The sequence below is a fragment of the Poromitra crassiceps genome, assembly GCF_964638095.1.
Source record: "Poromitra crassiceps genome assembly, contig: HAP1_SCAFFOLD_837, whole genome shotgun sequence".
NCBI lineage: Eukaryota > Metazoa > Chordata > Actinopteri > Beryciformes > Melamphaidae > Poromitra > Poromitra crassiceps.
The window spans coordinates 21,075-27,672 of record NW_028151572.1 but is presented as its reverse complement, the minus strand read 5'-3'; the positions used below and the strand labels follow the sequence as shown (position 1 = coordinate 27,672).

The 6,598-nt window shown below is 42.3% G+C and overlaps 1 long non-coding RNA gene across 1 annotated transcript; it reads right to left on the bottom strand.

Moving 5' to 3' along the window:
- Positions 1-536: 536 nt before the first annotated feature.
- Positions 537-1,937, bottom strand: LOC310771578. The gene is made up of 5 exons (XR_014552446.1): positions 1,697-1,937; positions 1,256-1,355; positions 1,031-1,141; positions 807-917; positions 537-691 (listed from the first exon to the last, which is right to left on the bottom strand). It is a non-coding gene; the product is annotated as an uncharacterized lncRNA (long non-coding RNA).
- Positions 1,938-6,598: the final 4,661 nt, after the last annotated feature.

The window sequence follows — 6,598 nt, the reverse complement described above, 5'->3', positions numbered from 1 at the left end:
AAACAGTGTAAACGTCTTTCCTCAAGTTCTAAGGTTTCAAAAAGCTCAAGTGCATCAAAGTATTAATTATTATCATCTGACACAGTATACATGTCCCCAAATACCTCTTGGATGACTAACAAAATCAATCTTGCTTGCTGTATATTTCTAACCTGTATTTTGCACAGAATGTCCTCTAATGTGAAGTCTATTGCATTCCTCCAGCACTTCTTCTGAAATGATGTGATTTGATTCATGTGATGACTCTGCTGAATAAACAGACATAAAGGAATATGCTTCTTCAGACTTCCACTCATTGCCTAATGCATTCATCTTTTCTTTCAGTGTGTGTTTTTGTTCCTGGGTAGACATTCGTTCCCTCTGTGGAACGACCTCTGACGCGTGTCTCTCGAGCGGGCTAGCTTGGCCATTACATGCTTCCCCACAGGTCACAGCAATCATGGCCTGGCAGAACAGGATTGGTCTTTTCTTTATCAAAAAGATGAAAAAGTTGAACTCTCCTGCACATGTCTACATTTGTGATATACTCCCTCATCTGCTTAGATAGCCCCAGCATCAGTCTGCCGTGATGCAATATAATTAGACATACATGTGTTACTGCAGGTCTCTGCATAACCACAGGTAAACATGGAGGCTTTGCGGACTGGTTGGTGCAGTTATCTTCCAGGATCCCACTTTCATGGCTCGCAAGCTGAGAGAGAGAGAGGGGGGCGAGAGGATAGAATAGATCTATTTTTTTTATTGTCAATCTAAATTTTGATTCTTTGACAAATTGTAGATAAGATACAGGGAGAAATGTGACATACCTGTGTTGCTGCAGGGCTCTGCATAATCACAGGTAAACATGGCGCATGGACTGGCTTTGTGGACTGGTTGGTGCAGTTATCTTCTAGGATCCCACTTTCATGGCCCGCAAGCTGAAACAGACAGAGAGAAAAAATATAATAATGTTTTTAATACAATTTTAAATCAAACTACATTGTGGCTCTTTGAAAAAAGTAGATAAAATACAGGGAGAAATGTGACATACCTGTGTTGCTGCAGGTCTCTGCATAACCACAGGTAAACATGGCGCATGGACTGGCTTTGTGGGCTGGTTGGTGCGGTTATCTTCTAGGACCCCACTTTCATGGCCCACAAGCTGAAGCAGACAGAGAGAGAGAGAGAGAGATTTGTTTTAATACAATTTAAAATCAAACTACATTGTGACTCTTTGAAAAAAGTAAGATAAGATACAGGGAAAAATTTGACATACATGTGTTGCTGCAGGTCTGCATAACCACAGGTAAACATGGATGCTTTGTGGACTGGTTGGTGCAGTTATCTTCCAGGATCCCACTTTCATGGCTCGCAAGCTGAGAGAGAGAGAGAGAGAGAGAGGATAGAATCGTTTTTTTTTTTATTTCAATGTAAATGTTTCCCTTATAATCAGTGAAGTAGGCTATTACTATAGTTGCTAGCTACTAGCCCTTTCCAAAGACTCATAACACTTTTATTGGACATAATTTTAGGTGCAGTGATCTTGCATATAACAATATTTAAAAGTTCAATTCTGACAGCATGGCTAGCCAAAATGGACATGTGTGTAGTCTAGAAACAGTTTTGACAACCACCTGGCATTATTTTTTATTATAAAACGAAAATATGAACTACTGGAGTGAAAAGACCTAACGTTAATAAGTGAGAATTGCCTTACCTTAACTACTTTTGATTGAGCAGTAACTGCTGGCACTGGGAGATCCACTGCTGGCACGGAGACTGTAGAAACTGGCCCAGGTTTCATTGGGAAAAGACCACGTCTCGGATTACGATTAGCCGGCGGCATGTCCATTTGAGTTCCTTTATCACAGGTTGCCGTTCTCCCTCCATTATCGTTACCATCATTATGTGAGGCAGTTCTTCTCTTTGATTCTTGAGTCGGGATTGAAGGCGCACACCTTTTATGTCTTCCTGTTAAACTTGCATTCGCATTGCTTTTTTCGCCGATTAAGCTACGAAGTCTAGCAAGCTCACAATATAGCTTATAATACTTTACCAAGATTGAGCAACGTGGTCTACAAATGGAGCGCGGCTTCTTGTCTTCGTAGCGAACAGGTCCACATATTTCTTCGAGGGCAATTGTATAATTTGGCTTCAAGAGATGTTTGCCCTGAAATAAGTTACGCTTATTTCCTTATTCGTACAGTCACCACATACTCGGCATATATCAACAAACTTTGACGGTGTCCTCACTGTTGCTAACGTTGCTAATGCTACCTCAGCCATTTTTGTTGTGGAGCATATGTAAATAGTGATGACACGGGAGGCGCAGCCCATTTTTCGAACGACTCTCTCATTGGTGCTACGACCTGTCACTCATTCAATTTCACCCCCCTAGACGCGCCCTCAAACCCCCGCAGTGGCTGTGAAGCGGCACAGACTCATATATGTAGTATGCGGAGCACAGCGATTCAACGTAATATTTGAGTCTGGGGAGAGACTAGGTGTACTGTGACCTCCAGTCGCAGTCGGTGATCATCATGACATCATTAGATATATATCCTAGCCTAGATTTGTTGTAGCTATTATAGGCTATTGTTATTTGGTTGGTTGTTTTTGTCTTCAGTGTTCATTTTTTGTCTCTACTCCTGCAACAAGCCAATTTCCCCATATAGCTAATTAAATGTTCATAGCAGTGTATAGGCCTATGCAAGTTGGCATATAGGCTATAGAGTTTATGGTTTCACCCATATTTAAGTAATCAATTACGTTGTAAGATTTTTCCAAAAGCTTTACGTTTTTATTTTGAAGGCAGAGGCGTCTAGTTTCCGGTTAGATCACGCATGGCTACCGTCTCACTTGAAAGGTGTGAAAGGGGAAGGGCGGGCAGGGTGACTGGAGAGGAGGTCTGACAGGAATGTAATCAGGCACTTCACCAAAACACCTTTATGTGGACTAGCCTCTGAACTGCACGGCTACATTGTAGCTGCTATAGGCTACCTGATGCACCAGATTGATGCATTTAAAGGAGAATTCCTGTATTTTTCAACCTTGACCATATTTGTGTAAACTTGTATGTATGTACTACCTACCTAGCTAATGTGAGCAATAGGCTATCCATGTCCCTCCTGCCTCGGCAGCCTGAACATAGCTACATCCAATCAACAAGCTTATTTTTGCAACAGACAGGAGCTCAGATAGACCCTTTTCACAGGGGCCATTTTGTGTCGAGAAGGCAGGGTAAACACAGGTGCAAGCAAAACACTAATGAGGGTTTCCAACTTCCATGATTGGAATTTGGAAACCCTCCTTAGTGTGTTGCTTGCACCTGTGTTAACACTGCCTTTTCCACACAAAATTGCCCCCGTCAAAAGTGTCTATTGTTATTGTAAAAGAGAGAGAGAGAGAATGAATGCTTTTATTTACCTATATTAGCTTGATCTACAGAGTCAAAACCTGGGGTCTATCTATAGACAGGACCACTGCACCTCAACATGTCTCTGGGTCTATCTATAGACAGGACCACTGCATGCTGTATTTGTCATTTGACTTGTCTTTGACTTGTATTTGTCATTTGCCTTCTATTCGACTTGTCTTTGACTTGTATTTGTGCCCATCTTTGTACAGAGAGCTATCCAATGACACATCTGCTGTTAAGGGTTTTCAAGTCGGTTAATGTTTAAACCAACGGCACTATTTGTTTCCAGCTGACGTAACGATTTCAAGCACATTTCCTGTTAAAAAACACATCTAAAATGTCATCAAAACAAATCTACACACTGATATCCAGAGGAAGGAGGAGAAAGAGAAGCGGTTGGAAGAGAGGAAGAGACGACTAGACGGAGCACCTGGCTCCTCTCTTCTGTTCAACTGCCTTCTTGAGGGTGTGTGTGTGTGTGTGTGTGTGTGTGTGTGTGTGTGTGTGTGTGTGTGTGTGTGTGTGTGTGTGTGTGTGTGTGTATGTGTGTGTGTGTTTCTGGAGAAGCGCTTGTCTGTTGACCACTATCTTGGTGATGACAGGTGTCCTTTATTGGAATCACACACACACACACACACACACGCACGCACGCACGCACACACACAAACACACACACACGGCTTGTCTCTCACACGCACACAACACACACACACACACACACACACAACACACACACAACACACACACATGCACACAACACACACACACACACACACACAACACACACAGACACACACCACACACACGCATGCACAATGAATAGGCTCAGAGAAGAAAGTGACAATGCATGTTTGGAACCATGAATAGCAGCTATTAGGCTCCACACAAAGCCAGGAGATCTGAGCTGAGAGATACAAAGACACAAAGAAAGAGACAGAAAGAGGGATGGGGGAGGAGAAACAGAGAGAGAGAGAGACAGAGGGAGGATAGAGAAACAGGCAGAGAGAGCTTATAGAGCTCTATTTATTTATTTATCTATTTATTTATTTATTTATTTATTTATTTATTTATTTATTTATTTATTTATTTATTTATTTATCTATTTATTTATTTATTTATTTATTTATCTATTTATTTATTTATTTATTTATCTATTTATTTATTTATTTATTTATTCATTTATTTATCTATTTATTTATTTATTTATTTATCTATTTATTTATTTATTTATTTATTTATTTATTTATTTATTTATTTATTTATGTATTTATGTATTTATTTTGTTATTTTGTTATTTATTTTGTTATGTATTTATTTATTCATTCATTTGTTTGTTTGTTTATGCGTTTGTTTGTTTGTTTGTTGGTTGGTTTATTTATTTGTTTGTTTATGCGTTTGTTTGTTTGTTGGTTGGTTTATTTATTTTGCTCCAAATCAAATGTTTTATGCTCATGTTGGCTTGGTGCCAGGCTCTATAAGGATTTTCTGAGACGCCAGTGGAGAAATGAATGGGTAAGATCACTTCCTGGAACCGGAGCCGTTCAAAAGTGGGCGGTTACTGTTGAGCTCTATAGAATTTGTCTTATCATCCATCTCCAGACTAAGAGCACAGCCGATTGGTGGACGGCTCCGCAGGCTTAGCTATTACACAGGAAGACATCTGCAGGACAAGGTGCACCGTGCTGCTCCCCATGACAACAGTGCCCTATATACTGACCTCAGAGCTGTGTAAGACTGGTGCACCGTGCTGGTCCCCATGACAACAGTGTCCTATATACTGACCTCAGAGCTGTGTAAGACTGGTGCACCGTGCTGGTCTCTGTGACAACAGTGGCCTATATACTGACCTCAGAGCTGTGTAAGACTGGTGCACCGTGCTGGTCTCTGTGACAACAGTGCCCCATATACTGACCTCAGAGCTGTGTAAGACTGGTGCACCGTGCTGGTCTCTGTGACAACAGTGTCCTATATACTGACCTCAGAGCTGTGTAAGACTGGTGCACCGTGCTGGTCTCTGTGACAACAGTGCCCTATATACTGACCTCAGAGCTGTGTAAGACTGGTGCACCGTGCTGGTCTCTGTGACAACAGTGTCCTATATACTGACCTCAGAGCTGTGTAAGACTGGTGCACCGTGCTGGTCTCTGTGACAACAGTGTCCTATATACTGACCTCAGAGCTGTGTAAGACTGGTGCACCGTGCTGGTCTCTGTGACAACAGTGCCCTATATACTGACCTCAGAGCTGTGTAAGACTGGTGCACCATGCTGGTCTCTGTGACAACAGTGTCCTATATACTGACCTCAGAGCTGTGTAAGACTGGTGCACCGTGCTGGTCTCTGTGACAACAGTGCCCTATATACTGACCTCAGAGCTGTGTAAGACTGGTGCACCGTGCTGGTCTCTGTGACAACAGTGTCCTATATACTGACCTCAGAGCTGTGTAAGACTGGTGCACCGTGCTGGTCTCCGTGACAACAGTGTCCTATATACTGACCTCAGAGCTGTGTAAGACTGGTGCACCGTGCTGGTCTCTGTGACAACAGTGCCCTATACTGACCTCAGAGCTGTGTAAGACTACTGTATGTCAGAAGCTCCATATATGGTCTTAAGAATCTCTGCAGGTCTTTTGCTGTGTCTCATGATGCGACAGGCCGGTCAAGTTGCAGCAACGTAGGCCTGACAGGAAATAGAAAAAAAAAGAGTCATGATTCAGTCTCTTAGCGGTTGATCTAACATCCTGCAATTATGGTTTCCCACCAACAACCTCCACAGAATAATATCCAAAAGCAAACTCAAGCTCAAATCCGTCAAAGCCGCTTATTCAAACGCTTATTATTTTGAAGACAAAATATCACGTGGCCTTAGTGCAGGTCTGTGCTCTTTATATACTGTAGCGAATCAGCAGTACACACATAGTGGTGAGCAATGGTAGTGTCTCCACTACAGATAGGAACTGTGTGGGGGAGTGTTATGTTGGGGAGCACTATGCTGTGGGACCACTTCCGGACGGAGACTGAGCATGTGCAGTCAGTCTCCGCGCACTGCCTAAGGGGAAGCTGCTATCTAGGAGCATGACAACAGCGGAGAGTTGTGAATATGAATAACTGTGAATAAAGAACCTGTACCAGCAAGAAGCCTCTGCCTCGTGAAGTATCAGGAACGCTACATTGGCGTCAGAAGTTTAAAACGGTGAATTAC